Source organism: Macaca nemestrina, chromosome 7 (assembly GCF_043159975.1).
Source record: "Macaca nemestrina isolate mMacNem1 chromosome 7, mMacNem.hap1, whole genome shotgun sequence".
Lineage (NCBI taxonomy): Eukaryota > Metazoa > Chordata > Mammalia > Primates > Cercopithecidae > Macaca > Macaca nemestrina.
The window spans coordinates 104786687-104808850 of record NC_092131.1 but is presented as its reverse complement, the minus strand read 5'-3'; the positions used below and the strand labels follow the sequence as shown (position 1 = coordinate 104808850).

General features: G+C 38.1%; 1 protein-coding gene and 1 long non-coding RNA gene across 5 annotated transcripts in view; one reads left to right on the top strand and one right to left on the bottom strand.

Annotated features, from left to right (window-relative positions):
* LOC105488361 (AGBL carboxypeptidase 1) overlaps positions 1-22164 on the top strand; it is a 958121-nt gene that overhangs the window by 878282 nt on the left and 57675 nt on the right. The window lies entirely within an intron of this gene.
* LOC139364384 (uncharacterized) lies at positions 8308-17176 on the bottom strand. The gene is made up of 3 exons (XR_011626185.1): positions 17030-17176; positions 9160-9274; positions 8308-8672 (listed from the first exon to the last, which is right to left on the bottom strand). It is a non-coding gene; the product is annotated as an uncharacterized lncRNA (long non-coding RNA).

Here is a 22164-nt window from a genome sequence, read left to right as displayed (position 1 = left end):
AGACCTCTGAGATGCTTACTTAGAGGTTGTCCTTTCAATTTGACTGTTGTTTAACAAATATTTTCTCTGGTTGTATATAGCTCCCTTAAAAATAAACAATCATTTTCAACATATGAGTGAAAGAAAATACATTTATCTGTTATGTGCTAGCTGTTCATTATAGGATTTAACGGTCTATGAAAAAAATGACAAAAAAGAAAATACTCAGAATAATTCAATTATTTTCATAGTGAGATAGATTAGGCTCTTAGAACCCTGCCAGGCCCTGAACCATGAATATAAAGGAAAATCTTGAGTTTCTTCAAGGGGAATTCCAGGCACATAGAAGTAAATGAGCAACTTGATAAGCAAAAAGGTAATAGTGGCTTAAACCTATAGTCAAGGAAGTTAGAGTTGCGAGATGTTTGATTCCCTATAGAAACTAAAGATAACATCTTAACATAAGTCCCTTAGTTGTTTTTCAGAAACCCAGACCCCCACCAAACAGATCTGCTGGCATGTAGACCTCAGATAAGGAGGAGCTGAGGACTAGACTCTGACTGCCTGTCGTCTTTTACTCCAAATTTATTCCTCGGAGACCTGGAAGGAGTCATGCTTAGCAGCCAAAGCTAGCATCCTTTTCTGTTGACCCGAAGTCTTTACACAATGCTTCCTTTCCTTAACCAATTGCAAATCAGAAAATCTTTGAATCTACTTATGACGTGTTATCCTTTGCTTCAAGATATTTCACCTTTATAGGCCAAACCAAAGGATAACCTCCATGTATTGATTTACAATTTTGCCCATAACTTCCGCTTCCTTGAAATTTACCCCTGTGTTTAACAACACTTGTTTGTAAGCTATCAGAGAGGTCAGGTCTTCAGAGTGAGGTACCCGATTCTCCTTGCTTGGTGCCTTGCAGATAAACACCCACCTTTCTCCTGCTGCAGAACCTGGGTAGGAATGTTTGGCCTTACCATGCTGGGCAAGTGGGCCCCAGTTCAGTTAGGTAACAATGGGAATCTACGTTAAATATATATATATATATATATATATATATATTCTTTCACTGAAAAATTACAGCAACCAAATTAATAGTGGTGTTTTTGCTGCTGCTGCTGCTGCTGCTGCTGCTGCTGCTGCTGCTGCTGCTGCTACTGGTTGTTGTATTGATCAATTCCATGCTAACAAGTCTTTTTCATTTGATACGCTTCTGAAATGTTAAGGTATGTGTGTAGTGTGAGGTGGAGGGGGGACCTTAGGTAGAAACACTCTGAATTCTATTGGGATACATTTTCCTAGAGTTATTTGCTTCTTAAAACAAGCCAATGCCATCATTTATAACCATAACCCTGAAGGCATCATGGTTGCCTAAATATATAAGCAAAATGAAATGTATAATTTGAAGAATCTTTATTTGAATACTTTAAAATTCTTGAATGGTTTAGGGGAAGACATACAAGCAGTAAAAAAAAAAAAAAAAAAATCAAGTGTGATGCTATCTAGCAATGTTTATTAAATGCCTACTTGTGGTTCTGTTTGATATTCTGAAGGACAAAATGAATGTAATTGTGGAATCATAGAGTTATAAAGCTGTAAGGAATTTTAAATTTATTTTATCTAGCTTGTACAGGTTACTCATGGAGGAAGTGAGGCTAAAAAATAATTCGTTCCTGAGGCCACTCGGCTAGGAAAGACAGGACTCAAACCCAGGTTTCCCAAGACCTAACACAGGACTCCTTCCAACACCCTCTCCTTGAAGAACCCTGTTATATCAACTATTGTTAATGTATAATGTAAAATTCCCTAAGTGCATATAAACAGCAAAGTAATTTCTAAACATATTACTGCAAGGATAGATCTGACCATTAACTTTAAGCTCTGTCAACACATTTAAAAGTGGAGAAGGGGTGTTCAGGCATCACTCAAGTCATTTGATTAATACCAACGGTTCAGATCTTTCAGGTTCTAAAATGGATTGCTGTGTGGATAAGCTGATTTGATAGTGTATAGGACCTGTTTCAAAGGGTGCGTGGAAACTCTTTCCTTCCCTTCTTGCTACGTGTAAGAGCTTTGCATGGGTGTTGAAGCCAGAGAATTGTTTGGAGAGAGAATTGCTGAGAATAAATCAAATCATCAGTCTTCAGAGACAATCAGTTAGGTCACATTTAGTCAACCCCATGAAGCAAGGACAGGGGTTGGTCCTGAGTCTTGTATTTTTTTTCCAAAATCGCTTTGCAATGACATCAACTATGGCTCACTCCCCATTCTCCTGCTTCACTGCTTACCATATAATGGCCCGTTATGAATGTTTTGCTGAAGGCAGAAATTAATGTTTTAAGGAAGTTTTATCCCATTAAGTCTAGTTACATGAATCTGGACTGATTTTCTTTCTGATGAGAAGACTTTAACCAATGTTTTAAGTGCTTGAAAAAATGTCTGGTCTTGACTGCCTATGAGAGCCTTCCTTGTGGAAACAGAATTGTTAGTCAGCTGTCGTCTCCATGGTGATCTTTTAAGGTCAAGTGTAAGTCAATCTTCTAAATATTGAGGCATAATTTGTGAATATGCAGTTGAATAAATAATAATAGAATTATCAACAAGATAGACTGCCTTTAATTCTGGTGTTTGAGACTTTTCATACACTAGTCTATAACTAGTCTTCAAACTGGTCTCTAAACATGACCTTAACAGTTTCTCTGAAACCACCGTTGCAAGGATTATGAAAGTGAGAGAAATCTAATGTGGCTGACTCCATCCTGCTTCTAGCCTTACAGGCTGGCTGTCCTTGCTCATTCCTGGGCAGAGGCCAAGATAACCGTGGGAGGAATTTAGTTTATAGTTTAACTTTGAAGCAAGGATGATAATAGTCCCTCTCTACAACTGATCCCTTCCTTGTTTGGGGGATGAAACTGAAAGGCCACAAAATAAGGGATATGGAAGGGGCCTGAATTCTGCTCAAATATAGGCATAATTTCTATAACTCTTTACAGTTCAGGAGTCATGTGGCCAGAGGTCACAAGATTTGTGACTTCCTCAGTTGCTCCCATAGATCTCATCTCTATTGTAGAACCTAAGATTGATCTCTTGAGATCAACTCTAGTTATCCTGTGGGACTGGCCTTGCATCAGTTAAACTCATTTCTTGACTGCAATACCACAGTTACAGGGAATTGGATTTGTCTGTGCAGCAGGCAGGAAGAACCTGCTGGGTGAGTACATCCCCTCCACAATGATCACGTTTTATCCGCCTACCTGTGTTTTATTTCACTCTACCCACTTTCTGTGTATCTGGTTCCCTCAAAGAATAGCTCTATTCTAACCACAAGTCCTCTCTTACACCCATCTCTTTGTATTCCCCAGTGCCTTATGCAATGCATATAACGTAGGCTCCCTTGCCGGAGGGATTGCCACTTTCAGAAAAAAACTCTAGTTTGGATGTCAGGAGATCTTGGTTGAGGTTCTAACACTGCCCAGTACAAGCTCTGTGGCCTTATTAAGTTTCTCCATCTTCAATTCCTCCATCTAAAAATTGAACAAGTTGGGCAAGATCATCTCTAATGTTCTCTGTGGATTCTATGATGAATCTCAGTTATAGAAACAAAATAATAAAGTCATCAGAGAGCACTGGTTTCCTGCACTATATTTTTAAGAGTGTTTTTTCATCCATTAGCTCTTCAAATTTATGTTCAGAGGTCAGAATTATGATAAACAGCTAAAAGCTACTGTGAGCTGGGGAGGGGAGTAAGTGAATTCACCTCTCCAAGGAGACTTGTTCTGCAGCCTGTGAGTGCTGTTAACCAAATGTTTCCAGTGGCAAAGTAGGGGCATCAAATGATTTATTCCTTATTTTATCTCTATAAGTGTCCAGAAAGCTGTTAAAGCAAGAAAAAGGTCTAATAGCTCCCTATTGGCCAAGAATAAATAAGTCTTTGGGATCATCCATTTAGAACAATAGACCAGAATGTGTGCCTCTTCAACTATATTCCCACAGCTGGACCAAAGAGAGGCAGAATAAACAAGCCAGTATGTTCTGTGCTTACAGACTTCCTCCTTGCTATTATCTTATTTCTCCATTTCAAACCTTATATAGGTTAAAAAAATAATAATAAATAGCAAAACAAAACTATCTCCCAAAGTTCTTGGAGATGGCTAAAATAAATATTTATTAACTGTGTACTATGTTATATTTATAAGTTAGGGGGTCAATAGAATGTCATGATTAAGATTATAGCCCCTGGACCTGGTTAATACAGTACTTAAAGCAGTATCTGGCTCAAAGTAAGCACACAATAAATGTTGCCTTTTAATAGTGTAGTTATTTATTATTGCGGTTACTTCTGGGTACCAGATACACGGTGAGGAAAATAATAAAAGTTCCCTTTTTCCATGGACTGCCAAAATAAACTCTACATATATTGATAAATATTTTTTAAACACTGATTTTGGGGAAATTGTGGGTAGACAATAAGACATACTCCAGATATTCTGAATCCATTCTCTTTTTGATATCACACCATGTTTTCTAACCTTGTGCCATAATAAATGGAACAAATGTAGAATTTAAGTAACATGTGAAAAGCATAGAATAAATTTACACTGCAGCTGGAATTACCTTGGTCTTGCCCTATTTTGTAATCCTCCAGGCTGAACCAGATTTCTTTTCATTATGTGAGTGAAAATGAACTCAGCTGGTTTTCTCCCCGGTTCCTCTCCCTTTTCACTTTTCAGACTTCTCCATCATGTCCTTGTGCCTGGTGAGCCCCGTTGTCAGGTCTTGTGTGACCCCAGAGATCAATTAGAGGGTCGTTCAGTGTTTTAGCATTTACTTGGCAAAGAGGATAATGTGGGCACTGTGAGTCACCACAGGGAGGTATGATTGTACATGTGACATTAAAATTGTACACTTGAATACATTGGCGGCGCTATAAGGCATTGGATTTACTCAGAGAAAGGGATGGCTTAGGAGAAGGTAGAGAAGGTAAAAGCAAATTCTAGGCTAGCAGGCAAGCCAACTAATGAGTGACATTTCCCCATGCCACCATAGTGGGCACAGCTCCTCCAGGGGCAAGCTGGGGCACACAACCTACTTCTTTTATGCTCTTTCCCTCTCTAAAACACTGGGAACCATATCACCCTGAGCGTGCCAACACAGTCTCTAATTGGAACTTATTTTCCAGTTTCCCATGCTCTACTGGTGGCTCTGTGAGGAGAGTTTATGGAAACATAAAGAGCCCACATTAGTGTTTAGCCAGTGTCAAGTCTGACTAAAAATGAAATCTTGTTGTTGTCATGCTGTGGGATTTGCAAAGAGAGCCGCACTGAGGCTGGAAAACAGGGGAACTCAAGGCGACAATTTTATGTGGGTTTTAAAGGGCAGCTATGATTAGAAATGTGCCTGTAAAAATGGCATTTCAATGTTCCAAATGTATTCCCCTTTGGTGACTTCCATGTCAAATTCACTTAGTTTACAAATATAAACAAAAGATTCGCAACTGCCGCTCTGGGAGCTCAGTGAAAGACTTGAATAAAGGAGCGACTTGCCCTGTCCTTTCTGGCTGAAGAGCCCTGCTCCAGCAGGCAAGGCAGGGACAACTGCTGAGCAGCAGAGCGAGTGAGGATGGGAATCACAGGCGGGCTGCTCCACAGGTGCAGACCTGGTGCCCAAGCCTTGGGGTTCTGCAGTGCCACTAAGTGCACAGCATCTCAGCCACACTCGAGGGAGCCCAGCTTTGTCAATGAGTGCTTTCGAATGGACAATAAATGCATTGCCAAATTGTAGACAGCAGTGTGTGTGTGACAGAGAGAGAAAGAGAGAGAACAACAGATAAACCAAACAAGCGAAAAAACCAAAGTAAATTACTCACTGTGCCAGATATTGTGACAGGAAGCTCTAGTTATCTATATTCTTGTGGAAAACTGGTCATTATCTAGTGTATATTGACACGTCCAAGGAATCCAGGCTTAACACCACCCCGGGTGCTATGCTTTGTAGATAGGAGAATGTTAGCAGGACATACAAGATAGGGGAATGTTATCAGGACTATTAAAATGTTTCTTTTCTGACAAAAACAAGTAATGGGGAAAAGCCTCCCTAGTCAATAAATGGTGCTTGGATAACTGGCTAGTCATATGCAGAAGATTGAAGCTGGACCTCTTCCTTATACCATGAACAAAAATCAACTCAGGACAAATTAAAGACTTAACTGTAAAACCCAAAACTGTAAACAATCCTGGAAGACAACCTAGGCAATACCATGCTAGACATAGGAACAAACAAAGTTTTCATAACAAAGACACCAAAAACAATCACAGTAAAAGCAAAAATTGACAAGTGGGATATAATTAAACTTAAGAGCTTCTGCACAGAAAAAGAATTAACATAGTAAACAGATAACCTACAAAGTTGGAGAAAATATTTGCCAACTATGCATCTGACAAAGGTCTCATATCCAGCATCCATAAGGAACTTATATAAATTTATGAAAGGAAACATACAACCCCATTAACAAGTAGGCAAAGGACATGAACAGCCACCTTTCAAAAGAAGACATACATACAGCCAACAAGCATATGAAGAAAAGCTCAATATCACTGATGATTAGAGAAATGCAAATGGAAACCATAATGAGATATCATCTCACACCTGTAAGAATGCTATTATAAAAAAGTCTAAAAGTAACAGATGCTAGTGAGGTTGTGGAGAAACGGGAACACTTATTCACTGTCAGTGGGAATGTAAATTAGTTCAACAATTGTGGAAAGCAGTATGGTGATTCCTCAAAGAACTAAAAGCAGAACTACCATTAAACCCAGCAATCTCATTACTGGGCATATACCCAGAGGAATATAAATCATTTTACCGTAAAGATGCAAGCACACAAATGTTAATTGCAGCACTAGTCACAATAGCAAAGACATGGAATCAACCTAAATTACCATCAGTGGTAGACTGGATAAATGTAATACATATACCCCCCATGGAATACTATGCAGCGATGAAAAAGAATGAAATAGTGTCCTTTGCAGGAACATGGATAGAGGCCATTATTATCAGAAAATTAAAATAGGAACAGAAAACCAAATATCACATATTCTCACTTAAAAGTGGGAGCTAAATGATGAGAACTTACGAACACAAAGAATAAAACAATAGACATTGAGTTCCACTTGTGGATGGAGGATGGAAGGAGGGAGAAGAGCAGATAAGATAACTATTGGATACTGGGATTAATACCTGGTTGATGAAATAATCTGTGCAACAAACCCCCAAGACACGAGTTTACCTATGTGGCAAACCTTCACATGTATCTCCAAAACTAAAATAAAAGTTAAAAAAAGTTTCTTTCAACCTGTAAAATATCACATGCTATGTACTACCCTGTTGCATAGCCTCAGCAGGCTCAATCCTTCTACAGTCTGGACATAAACATAAAGCATGCAGGGACCTCAAAGTAAAATTACAAGAGGTGAGACCATACAGCTAAGGGAAGCAGAGTAAAGTCTGATATATTAAATTAAATGGAAGAAATGGCCAATACAGTTGGTTGCCCTTCAAGTGTTTAGTCTCTTATTGTTCCTTGTTTTGAGACACACTACTTTTTTGGGGTGCAGAAACATATCTATTCCAAAGCATGATTGTGCAGGGACACTTCTGATAAACGTGGTCTCTAATTTTCCAGCTTCCCTTGCTTCTGTGGCAAGACTTGCTGCCCATGGAAGTCTGCTGGGAAGTGGGTGTGAAGAGATAAGTTACGAAAATATTTGCTTTCCTGATTGTAGAAAATAGAATGGCCTCCAAGAGCCCTTTCCCCTTTTATATTCTTCCCATCTTGTACAGGACACAGATATGATGGCTTGAGTGGCAGCATCCTCGCTGTGACCAGGAGAGGAAGGCCACAAAAATGGAAGAGACTTTGGACCCAATATGGTGGAACCACTAAAACAATCATAGTAATTGCCTACCTCCCTGATCTTGTTTTGGAGAAAAACAAAGCTTTGTTCCCTAATGCCTCTGTCATGGGATTTTCTAATTCATGCAGCTGAACATATTTCTTACTAATATGGAAGAATGGCATGGGGGCTGTTCCATCTGCTTGGAGGGACACTCAGCCATTCCAAGCACCTAGTCCAGGATACATAACAAAACTGAGACTAACCCAAGCCAATATCTCTCTCTAGGGGGTTGGAGAAAGCAACGTATGATGTTTTGGAGCAGCAGCCGTAGTTCTAAGGATGGGTGGATATTGGAGTTGAAGTACCACGAAAGCCTTTTGAGAATACTCTGACCATCTAGTTCAGGGTATGTAAAAGCAGATTCTGGCCCCAGTAGAAGTGACCTTCTCCCAAAGGAGAAAACTGAATTTATTCACCGCCTGGGTTTTATTTTTACTGGAGAACTGCACTAAAACAAAACAAAACAAAAAACATCTGTCTTCCTTCAGGACCTTGCAGCATAAATCAGTCTTATGCAAAAGAGGAGCTCCAGTGTTGTCTTGCTACAAAGAGCCTTGGGGGTGACCCATGTTCACTGTCACATCCTTCACATCTTTTTCCATCTTGTTGTTGCTTCTTGCCACTTCTGAAATTGTTACACATTTTCTTGTTTGGATCCCTGCACAGCCTGTGTGATGGTTAATATTGAGTGTCAACTTGATCGGATTGAAGGATGCAAAGTATTGTTCCCGGGTGTGTCTGTGAGGGTGTTGCCAAAGGAGATTAACATTTGAGTCAATGAACTTCGAGAAGTAGACCCACTCTCAATCTGGATGGGCACCATCTAATCGGCTGCCAGCAAGGCTAGAATAAAGCAGGCAGAAGATGGAAAGAGCAGACTCGCTGAGTTTTCTGACCCTCACCTTTCTCCCATGCTGGATGCTTCCTGCCCTTGAACATCAGACTCTGAGAACTTCAGCTTTTGGACTCTTGGACTTACACCAGTGATTTCCCAGGGGCTCTCAGGCCTTCCTTCACAAACTGAAGGCTGCACTGTCGGCTTCCCTACTCTTGAGGTTTTGGGACTCGGACTGGCTTCCTCGCTCCTAGGCTTGCAGATGGCCTATTGTGGGACTTCACCTTGAGATCGTGTGGGTCAATACCCCTTAATAAACTCCCCTTCATATATACATCTATCTATTATTCCTGTCCCAATAGAGAATCCTAATACAGCCTAAGAACTTACCTCTCTCCTCAAAGGCTAACGTGATGTTTCCCTGCAGATGTGCCAACTTATGTGACTTTGGGTAAGAATTTATCCTCTCTGTCAGTACCACTCTTCCTGAGCTTTTGCTGATCACCTGAGTGGCAAACAAGCAGAAAATTGGAATAAGGAAGAAAGTCAGCCAAATGCACCAGTAATTTGGGCAGAATCTTGATAACCGTGGGAGAGAATGGAGTACACTGTTTCTTTTTTATTTTTATTTAAAAAAATATATATGTATTTTTTTTTGATAGGGTCTTACTCTGTTGCCCAGGGTGGCACCATTATTGGTTCATCACAGCGTTGACCTCCTGGGCTCAATCAATCCTCCCACCTCAGCCTCTTTAGTAGCTGGGACTGCAGGCACGTACCAACACACTCAGCTAATTTTTGTAGTTCTTTTTTTTTTTTTCTGGTAGAGGCAGGGTTTCTCTACGTTGCCCAGGCTGGGCTTGAACTTCTGTGCTCAAGTGCTCCACCTTCCTTGGCCTCTCAAAGTGCTTACAGACATGAGCCTGTGCCCAGCCAAGTGCACTGTTTCTAATGGAGCCCTTTGATTTGGTATGTCTTGTTTGAAACACACTTTCTTTTAGAAAAACTTAACCTCTTAATTTGTTGATCTGTAAAATGGAGATAATAATAATATAGACCTCATACAGTTGCTGTTTCAGCTGAGAAAATTTATCAAACTGGCCGGGTGTGGTGGCTTACACCTGTAATCCCAGCACTTTGGGAGGCCGAGGCAGGTAGATCACCTGAGGTCGGGAGTTCAAGACCAGCCTGACCAACATGGAGAAACCCCGTCTCTACTAAAAATACAAAAATTAGCCAGGCACGGTGGTGCATGTAATCCCAGCTACTCAAGAGGCTGAGGCAGGAGAATCACTTGAACCTGGGAGACGGAGGTTGCGGTGAGCTGAGATTGCGCCATTGCACTCCAGCCTGGGCAAAAAGAGCGAAACTCCGTCTCAAAAAAAAAGAAAAAGAAAAAGAAAAAGAAAATTTATCAAACTATTTAGAAGATTGCCAGCACACCGTAAGTGTTCAAGAAACTTAACCACTCTGAGTGATCAGGTGCTCACTCATTTTATCACAAATACTCATTAAGTACTGGTTATGTGCTGAATACCTGGCATATAATGTTGACCACCAAGCCATGGTCCCTACCTTCAGGGAACTTATAAGAGTGTTGACTAAAAATTATAGAAGGAAATTGTTACAAACTAAGTGCACACACAAGGGCCCAACAGAACAAACTAAAAGTCAAAATGGAATCACTTATGCTGAGGCTCCACATCACCAAACCAAAACTGAGTTATCTAACTTGAGAAATCTGGAGGGAGAGATAGGCAAATTTCCCAAACAGGCCAGTTCAATTGGCATGGTAATGAAGTTCCCTCTGCCTTTAACTCTTAAACAAAAAATAACCTGAAGTAACTTGATGTTAACCAATCAGTTTTCTATTGTTTTGTTTCCCTTTTCCTACCTTACAAGAAATATAAATTTGAAAGGACCAATCACTTCCTGTTCTTTGTTTCTGCTTTCTTCAGCCCTGCTCTGCCTATAAAACCAATGTCCACTGCTCAGCTCACTGGAACTTATTCCATTTTATGAAATGAAGTGTTGCCCAATTCTAGAACCTCAAACAAAGCCAACTTAGATATTTAAATGAAATTCTTGTAATATTGTCTTTTGGCAAGAGAAATCAGTAGATAAACCACACTCTTTGATGCTATACGTGCTGTGATATGAAGTAAAAAAAAATGGTGCTAAGTAACATGGAATCTACTTACAAAGGAGACCATAACATATACAAGAGGAATGGATATATTTGAAGAGCACGAATTCTTTGGCTTTTTGTTATTAAATATTCTGAGGCTCTTTTTCTCTACATTTGAAATGTATTCACCCTTCCCCAGGAAGAAAACCTAAAGCTCAAACCAGCAGGACATTGTAATGTCTGGTCTAGTCAGGAGAAAAACTACACAGTACTTTAACAGAGTTATGGTAACATAAATAACTATTCTAATAGGGAATTGGAGTAATCAGGGATTAGGTCATTGGAAGTCAAGAGAACTCTAAAGAACATAGAAATAGCAAATATGAGGAAGAGTCACAGCTATGGAACCGAGACATCACACCCAAGGAAGAGCCCTCTGCAGTGGCCATTCCCCACGCAAAGCTGACATCCAGTCTGGCTGGAGAGGCCACTCTGTGGCTCACTGATGGCAGAGAAGTCACTGTATATAGAGATAATATATGCGGAGAAGCCATCCTGGCAGACCTTGCTTGAAATAGGCCCTTTGGAATTTGCTGGAAAACTAACCTCCAGGAAAGCTGTTCACTAGGAGGCATCTTTCTTACTGGAGGCACTCTACTACAAAGTGCTCAAAGAAGAGCTGCCAGGCAAAGTGCCAGCCACTGGGAGCTGCTGACCACCATGCAATGCAGAGCCTGATGCAGGAGAACCACGCACACTGCCGGAGCAGGCCTAGGGAACATGCCAGAAGCAGGAGGCAAAATTCTTCACTGCTGGAATCTCTCTCCAGTGCCTTGTACTGAATTAGTGCTAGCCGGTGGAAGAAAAAGAGTTAAGATTGCAGATTTATTTAAACAAGGCAGTAAAAGGGTGATATTGGAAGCGAGAGGCAATGGATGAATAGCACAGGCATACAACTCGAACCAGGCAATATACGGTATTCTCTCCATTAGGACAGAAGAGTCAACTCTTGATCCAGAGAGTTGGGAACTAAGATGTTCCTTTTCTCCTTAACTGCGTCCCTCGTAAACCTACACACACAAAAACACACATACACAAAACATTCAGTACACAGTGGTGTAACCAGAATAGGATAACTGTAGTGAACACACCCATTTTAAAAAAGGAATGTGATGGAGACAGCAACAAGCACCAGCCATAGCAATTGCTGGGAGGACTGTGAAGTTTTCATCCCCTAAGGTGGAGGGGGACTCAAGAGGAAGTCATAATTCTACTCCTGGAAGGGCTCATTTGACATTTCTTCTAGATTCCCTGGCTCTACTGTCTGGAAGTTTCTTCCGAGGGTTTTAGAATTGTTTCAGTAAAAGATATTTTTAAATTCTGAGCTTGTGGCTTCTTAGGTTATTCATTGTCTCAAAAAGTTAATCAGATTCTGATTCATGGACTCTCACTCAGTTCCAGGTACCAGCAACCACACGTAGACATCTGAAGAAACACAGATTTTAGAGCCACTTTATTACTTTTCATTTTTTCCCTCACACCTCTCTCTCTCAACTTAATTAAAATACCTTAAAACTCAATCTGATCTTTGCCTGGAATCACTTTATCTTACTGAGCACTTGTCATTCAAAGCCTTTTCTAATCCCTTCTCTTACAGTTTGGGCTTTAGAAAGAGTTGGCTTTTCCAACCCTGCAAGGACCCAATTTTCTGGACTCTATTTCACTCCAGTTCATTTCTGCTTATAAGGAGGCTAATGAATTACTGAGTTCCTGTCTTTCTTGTAATACCTTTTCAACCCACCAGCAGTTGCTCATATCTCACTAGTAAAGACTGCCTTTTAAATTTTGTATTATTCTCTTCTAGCATTGCAGGCATATTGCACCTGTTCTCAATGTTTTCACTGTAAAAAATGGATCATCATCTTCTTTGCCTCACTGTTTACTGCTTAACTCCTTATTCAATGCCACATGAATTAGGTTTTTGTAATGTCATTACCCTACTTTTGGAACCAAGATTCCTGTAAGTCAGGATAGTTAACATGTGTGGTTACAGTACAAAAGCTCTAAAATCTCAGGTACTTAAAATAATTCAAGGATTATTTCTCAGTTAACCTAAGTCTGATACAATTTGAAGAGTCCTATTTATACAATTGAAGAGTCCTATTCTGACTACAGGCATGGTGGCGCATTCCTGTCGTCCCAGCTGCTTCGGAGGCTGAGGCAGGAAAATCGCTTGAACCCAGGCGGTGGAGGTTACAGGGAACTGAGATTGTGCCACTGCAGTGCAGCCTGGGCAATAAGTGAAACTCTATCTAAAATAATAATAAGAATAATAATGAGGGCAGGCATGTTTCAGGATGGCTGACCAGCATATGCAGGGAAAGCATGGCACCATTCGGGGAACATAGGGGACCAATTCAAAGTCAGTCCTGATGATGGAGAGACAGAACATTGGACTGGACATCCCTTTGCTCAGAACTTTAGCAATGTTGAGGTCATAAGGGATGCACAGTAGAACTGAAAGAGGAAGGGACAAAAATAACAGTGTTTAAAATAGTCCAAGAATATGTAGTACTTATGTATGTCATCCGAATATTTTTAATGCCTTCATTCGTGTAATCTGCAAATTTTTAATGCCTTCAATTCATTTTCAGAAATGAATATGTATTTCACATTAGAAAACAAATAGAATCAATTATTATATTTTACTCAGCAATTCTCTATTTTCAATTTTCTTAAGGGCAATAAATAAGAATATTCAAGATAGAGTGATAATACAATTTATTGACCAAAGTAGGAGACTTTTGCAGGAAAAAGGGTTTTCTCTAAATACTTACAATAGGACAACAGCTGTAAACTGGCTCTTTCCTGAGCAAACGGGAATGTATGGTCATCGTGTATATAAGCATTATGAAATTTGTCACATCATTGTTTACAATGTCACAGTAAATAAACAAGTTATAGTAATAAATAGGAATTATAATTATCATGTAAAATGATGACATAGTAAGCAGCTGATAAAACAATGTTAAGCCTGGGCATGGTGGTACACACTGTAGTCCTACCTACTAGGGAGGCTGAGGGAGGAGGATCACCTGAACCACGAGTTGGAGGTTACAGTGAGCTATGATCTTACCACTACACCCAAGTCTAGGCAACAGAGAAAGACCCCATCACTAAAAAAAAAAAAAAAAAAACAGTTATAAAGAAAATATTTGATATTATGAAAAGAGTTCGTGATATGTAAAGATAGAGAAAAAAAGTTTACAGATTTATTTCCATTCAATGTGTGGTGGTGGTGGAAAAGAGAGTGAAAAACTGGCCGGGTGTAGTAGCTCACGTCTGTAAATCCCAGCACTTTCGGGGACAGAGGCAGGTAGACTGCTTGAGCAGAGGGGTTTGAGACCAGCCTGGGCAACCTGGTAAAACCTTGTCTCTGCAAAAAATACAAAAACATTAGCCAGGTGTGGTGGCACGCACCTGTGGTCCCAGCTACTTGGGAGGCTGAAGTGGGAGGATCACTTGAGCCTGGAAGGCAGAGGTTGCAGTGAGCTGAGATGGTGCCACTGCACTTCATTGTGGACAACAGAGTGAGACTCCATCTCAAACAAAAAAAAGTAAAAAACTGTTACAACTTGTTAAAATTGTTTGACTCATTGAATAGTAGAATGATATGTGTGCGCATATGTGTGTGCATGTGTATATGTTTTCTAGTTTGATTCATTATTATTAGTCAGCAGTCTGGGGATACGGCACTTTAAAAGGATACTTTTGGACCTCACCAAAGTTTTTACAGGTAGATTCAGCTGAAGGACAGCTCAGAGTCAAAGAATAATAATTCTTCCCAAATGTATAGCACTTTCACATTAAAGTGCCTTCATGTGCATTATCTGATTTCATCTACTCAACAGAAGACAGGTATTATAATTCTCATTTTACAGTTTCAGAATCAGAATTTCTGAAAGATTAACTTAATTGCCCAAAGTCAAACAGATATTTTAAGATGGGGTGAGATTTATAACTCACATCTCCCAACTCTAAGTTCAAATCTCTTTCAAAGATAGCATCCTAGGTTCATCCCGGGTCACTAATCATGATGCAATATTTTATTACAGACAGTGTTAAGGGGCTACTATTTGGTTTTAAGAAGCCTCTGGAAAAGTTGTTGAAGAGTGATGTGCACAAGTGATGTGCTGAGCAGACTAGATCTTGCCTGATGGCCAGAAAATTAAAACAACACTGAAATTAATACAAATTCAAACTCCCATTCTGCTATTTGAATACTTCACTGAGTTTAAGGATATAACATTTAGGATTCTTTTTTTGTAGTGGAATTTATTCCAGTGCTAGTTTATATAGTATGTGTAATCTACTTAATTTATCCTTTCCACAAATGAACATGAGTCCGTAAACCTTTTATTCATTTATTAATAGACTCACTATGATTATTTCTGTTGAGGTGTCCAATGGGGGATGCTAAGAAATACTATGAGGAGGTTGGGCACAGGGGCTCAAGCCTGTAATCCCAACACTTTGGGAGGCTGAGGCGGGCAGATCACCTGAGGTTGGGAGTTCGAGACCAGCCTGACCAACATGGAGAAAACTCATCTACTAAAAATACAAAATTAGCCAGGGGTGGTGGCACATGCCTGTAACCCCAGCTACTTGGGAGGCTGAGGCAGGAGAATCACTTGAACCCAGGAGGTGGAGGTTGCAGTGAGCCGAGATCGTGCCATTGCACTCCAGCCTGGGCAACAGGAGTGAAACTCAGTCAAAAAAAAAAAAAAAAAAAAAAAAGGAAAGAAAGAAAGAAAGAAAGAAAGAAAAGAAAGAAAAAGAAATACTACGGGGAGGTGAGATGAGAGCTGAGAATTGATTCTTCCCTTTGCATGTCCCCTGCCCATTATTCAGAAGTCTGTATGGCATTTGGGCTTTAAGTTCTTCAAGGAACCTTTTAAGGATGTGGCAATACTCCCTGCAAGCACACAAACCCATCCAGGGACTACCGACTTAATCAGCTAGAAACTCGAAGATCGTCTCTGCTGCTTCTCTGAAAATTAAATGCTAAATTTGAGAAGGGTGGTGGGAATTACTGGCTTATTTTAATGAATAATGAATAATGAAAGCTGCCTGGCTCCTGTTGACTAAGGATATGCTTGGATTTGATCAGCCATTTAATTTCATATTTTAGTAATTGTTTTGAATGATACCAGAATTGAGGGACAGTTACTCACATGAGCGTAATTTCTAGTCCTGAAACCTGGCAAACTTGTCTTATTGACCTGACCTAAATTTATATTGTTGGTTTTTAAAATTTAGTATTCCTTCAGGTATTTCATAAATTGCTTTAGGTAGATTTTATGTCAGATATTTCATATTTTATGTTGTTCTATGACTCAATCATTTGCAGATAAATTGTGGAACTTTGAAATGTTTGCCTGATCATGCCTTCAGGGTGAAAACAGAAAGGATTGCTGAGCCAATTCCAGCAAATTTTTTTATTAATTTATTTTGAAAATGTCAAACTTTGTTGTAATTTTGTTATCAAATTGTAAATTATATGACTGTTTTACAACACTGAAGGAAGAAAATGTGCATGAAACGGTCAAAAGGTACAGGCATTGAGTGAGATCCAGGGTTCAAATCCTAGCTTCACCATGTAGCAGCTGAATCACTGAGGGCAAGTTAGCCTTACATTTCTTATTTTATTACTCATTTTAAAAATACCAAATTTGTGAAGTTGTTGTGATTAGTATATAAAATAACTCATACAGATTATCTGACATTGTTTTTTCCTTTAGATTTTACATTAAAAATATAGTATTGAATCTGCTATACTGATGATAATGGACATTAGGAGAAACATGTAATTATCTGCTTTAGCTGAAGTTTTTCTCTACATTATCCAAATAAATTTCCCCCATTAACATGATGTTAATGTTGTCATCTACCTCAAAAGATGAAACAGGGCCTTTCAATTCTGCAATTCTGCAATACTGGTTTAACATTTTCTGGAGTGACAGAAGCAAAAAAAGAATCAAGAGCCCCATGAGTTAGCATGTGCAATGGCACTGAGGCTCCCTGACTCGGGGAAAGTAGGTGAATTTAGACCAAACACCACCAAATACACACCCAGGCAATAAGCTGCAGACTGTTAAAGTGATGAAATACACCAGTGAGCACCTAGAAAACACCAAAGCAAATACAAAACAATATATGTAAATGACAGATTTAAAAAAGAACATATAGTATTTTAAAAAATAAAAAGTAGTCTTTAGAATTAAAATTTAAATGGCCTTTTTTTTTTTTTTTTTTTTTTTTTTGAGACGGAGTCTTGCTCTGTCGCCCAGGCTGGAGTGCAGTGGCCAGATCTCAGCTCACTGCAAGCTCCGCCTCCTGGGTTTAGGCCATTCTCCTGCCTCAGCCTCCCGAGTAGCTGGGACTACAGGCGCCCGCCACCTCGCCTGGCTAGTTTTTTGTATTTTTTTTTTAGTAGAGACGGGGTTTCACCGTGTTAGCCAGGATGGTCTCGATCTCCTGACCTCATGATCCGCCCATCTCAGCCTCCCAAAGTGCAGGGATTACAGGCTTGAGCCACCGCACCCGGCCTTTAAATGGACATTTAAAATTAAAACGTAGACACATCTGGAACAAGAATTGGTAAATTAGAAGATAAATATAAGAATATTAATATCAGAAGGAAAAGGAAATGAAACTGTTTAAAAAAAAAAGGTTAAAACTCACATAAGTGGACACTAGAGCCACTCATTTGATTTGTCTGTTTTTTGATTGCCTTAAGATTACCCTTCCTCTTCACTTCATACACTTACAGGATTATGCATGGTCCATCATATTTCTAGCCAATGAGTGATTGAATGTGTGTGATGAGTATCTCTTCCAAAGTAAATATTTAATTGCCAGAACATTCTTTTCTGTTTGAATGCCAACAAGATCCCTTAGCTAGGATCCCTGAAAAACTACAACAAGCAGAGTCCCCTTGATATATCTAAAATTAACACGTAGCATGAAGAAGAGAAAAATAAAATAACTATTTGATATCTTGGAGCAGTGAGATTTTGAGAATGTTTAATACACTAGCATAACCTAGCCCAGGGATTGGTAAACTAAGGCCTATAGGCCCTGGATACCACTTTTTGTACATAAAATATCATGGAATACAGTCACAGACATTCATTTATGTAACACCTCTTACTGCTCTTGTGCTACAATAGTAGAACTGAATAGTAGTGACAGGAACTGTGTGGTCCATACAGCCTACATAAAATGTCTCCCGTAATAAAGAAATGGAGAGAATTTCTCCAAAAAACTACCAAAACTACCAAAAAAGTCACGTAAAAGTTCCAACAGGAGATAATTTAGAAGAAAAAAAAGAAATACTGTAGAGAATAATGGTAGATACTTTTCTTAAATGGAAAAAATAAAAAATCAATGACCCTTTAAGATTTTTGTTTCTCTTTTTGATGGAACAGATTGCAGCAGACCAATGTTCCTATTAGGAAAAACTTACAAAATCAAGATGAAATTTAAAATCTGTTTGAAGACCATCAGAAACAGGCAGGAGTTTTCCTAGAATCAAGGAACCAAGATCTCATAAAGGAGAGACTGTAGAGAGGTATGCCCATGTTCTGTAACTGCTCCACCCTTCAAGGAATTTTCAAACTTTTGGAGCCAATTCAGGAAGAAGGCCACTGTTAAGATATAAATAAACTAGATGAAAAAATCAAAACTCCTAGAATAGAGAGGATAATATAGATATTTCAGGCTGTCAAATAATCAAAAGACAGTTGACTTAAATATATTAATAATAAAGTAGACTCTGAGACAAAAAATACTGCTAAAGAAAAACAAAGGGGTTACATAATAACAAAAGGGTCAATCCACAAAGATCATATAAAACTGCTAATGTTTTATGTGTATAATAATGCTTTGATCCTTCTCCATTCTAGAATCTAGAAGAAAAGACTAAAAAAGTTTTGAAATATGTAAAGTAAAAATTAAAAAATTAAAATGAGAAATAGACAAATTCGCAATGACAGTAATTTATGAGCCTTGTATATGAACACGTATAGAACCTCACAATACTCAATGATAGCAAAATGCATATTTTTTCATTGGACATAGGACACTTATCATTAATAATATACTGGGCCTTTAAGTGAGCTCAACAAATTTCTAAGGAATGATTGTATGCAGAGTATATTCTCTGATCACAGTGGAATCAAGCTATAAATCAATAACAAAAAGTAAATTATTAGCTGTTTGGAAACTAAGATATACTTGTAAATAAGACAAGGGTCAAAGAAATTAACCTGGAAATTAGAAAATATTTTGAACTAAATGACAATAAAAATATGCCCTATAAAAATATATCTGTTAAGCCTGTTTAGAGGAGAAATTACCTAAAGGAAAGATAATTTTAAATAAATGTAACTTAAAAAATAAATTCTCAAAAAACAGTAACTTATGTAACCGGCTCAAGAAGCTAAGGAAAGAATAATCAGTTAAACCCAAATAAAGTTAAAACAAGAAAACAATAAAAAATAGGATAGACTAATGGAATAAAAAACAAATGTAAAATAAACAACATAAGTAAAATCAAATTTACATTTGGGAAAGACTAATTAGATTTATAGAATTCAACTAAGAGTTAAAAAATACTCATATCAAGAATAGTAAAAGAGACATAATCATAGATTTTACATATACAAAAAGAAAATAAGAAAGATGATTTCATGAGGAGGACAGAAAAGCGGTAACCAAAAAGAAAAAAATATACATATTTATTTATAAGTTAACTCTATTAAAATTAAGATATTTTATTTACTATTAGAAACCACTGGAGGACGGAATGGAAAGTCAGAGTGAAATGTACTTGCAATACAAAAATCCAATAAAGGATTCATGAAGAATATATAAAAAGAATGTCAAATAATTAATAAGGAACACAGCTAATCCAATTAAAATTGGACAAAAGATTTGAAGAGGCAACTCAAAAAAGAGGACGTCGAAATGGTTAATCAATACATTAAAATGTTCTCAACATCATTAATCACCAATGAAATGTAAGTAAAAATAACAATGCAATAACACTACATTCCCCTTAGATAAATAATAAAATAAAATAAAATAAAAACACTATATCAAGCAAGGCTGAAGGCAGAGTGAGATAAATGAAGTGTGTCCATGGTACAGAATTTAAGAAGGCACTTACTCTCAAGTTTGCTCAAATGCAGAGTTCTACGAAATCCTCAAACTGAGTGCCTTCTTAAATTTTGTGTCCGAGGCATCTAATTTTTAGAGAGACACCCTCTTAGGTTCATGCAAGTCATGCTAGGTTCAAAAGTCAATGAGTGTGTGCACCTTTTAAATTTTTCTACCTTTATTGCCTCACTTGCCTCATTGTACTCCTGGATCTAATGTTAAGTGTTGGTGAGGATAAGAAGCTAGTGGAAGTACTAACTGGCACAACCACCTGATAAATATGTTGGCATATTCTACTAAATGTGTACCCACATACCCTAATTTTTCAGCTGTTCTACTCTTTGCTATTATATTCAAGACAAATACATACTTATGTTCATCAAAAGTCAAATATAAGAATGTTCACGACTGCCCAATTGCTGATAGCACTCACAAGAAAACAATTCAAATGTTGATTCAAAAAAATTACTGTAAAGACATTTTAGTAAAATAATTCAAAAAAATTGTATATAGTAATAAAAGTGAACAAAGTGCAACTGTACATGACATCATGGTTAATCTCATAAATCTAATGTTGAGTAAAAGAAGGGAGATGCAAAAGATCATATTAATTGATTTATATTAATGTTAACAAAGGCACTTGTCGGTGGGATTAGAAGTCAGGAGAGTGGTTATTTGAGAAAAAGAGTTAGTAAGATGAGACACAAAGGGAAACTTTTGGAACGCCAATAATACCATATTTATTGATCTGAAAAATTGTAAAAATTTATTGAGCTCCACACTTATGATTTGAGCAATTTTTATTTATTGCTTCTTACATATTTTGAAGCTCTGTTGTTAAGTGTACACATGTTTAGGACTGCTATGTCTTCTTCATAACCATTTTGTCATTATGAAATGACTGTATATATGGTAACATTGTTTGCCATGAAATCAACTTTGTCTGCTATTAATATAATCACTCCTGGCCAGGTGTGGTTGCTCACGTCTGTAATCCCAGCACTTTGGGAGGCCGAGGCGGGCGGATCACAAGGTCAGGAGGAGTTCGAGACTAGCCTGGTCAACTTCGTGAAATCCCGTCTCTATTAAAAATACAAAAATTAGTTGGGCATGGTGGCAGGTGCCTGTAATCCCAGCTACTCTGGAAGCTGAGGCAGGAGAATCACTTGAAAGCAGCAGGCAGAGGTTGCAGTGAGCCAAGATCACGCTACTGCACTCCAGCCTGGACAACAAGAGTGAAACTCTGTCTCAAAAAAAAAAAAAAAAAAAAATTGTTTTTGTCACTCCTATTTTCTTTTAGTCAGTGTTAGTAGCACATAAATTATTTCATTATTTGATTATTTTACTTTTCATCTATTTGCTCATTTATATTTAAAACACACTTCTTGTTGGCAATATCTAATAGGGTCATGATATCTTATCCAATCTAACAATCTCTACTTTTTAATTAAGTGCTTAGATAATTGACACTTAATGTGATTATTGATATAACTGTAATTAAAACTGGTATCTTGCTACTTGTAAAAAATTTGTATCCTTTGCCCATTTTTTAAATGAGGTTCTTTCTTTCTTGTTGATTTAAGTTTCTTATAGATTCTGGATATTCGAACTTTGTCAGATGCATAGTTTTTGCAAATATTTTCTCCCATCCTGTAGGTTGTCTGTTTACCGTTTTGACAGCTTCATCTGCTGAGAAGTTACTTAATTTAATTAGGTCCAACTTGTCAATTTTTTGTATTTGTTGCAATTGCTTTTGGGGACTCAGCCAAAAATTATTTGTCAAGGCCCATGTTAAAAAAGAATATTTCCTAGATTTTCTTCTAGAATTTTTAGAGTTTGAGGTCTCACATTTAAATCTTTAATCTATTTTCAGTTAATTTTTGTATATAGTGAAAGGTAAGGGTCCAGTTTCATTCTGCATATAGTTAGTAAATTATGAAAGCATAATTCATTAAATAAGGAGTCCTCTCCCCATTGTGTGTTTTTGCTGGCCATTTTGAAGATCAGATTGTTATAGGTTTCCAGCTTTATTTTTGATTGTTCTT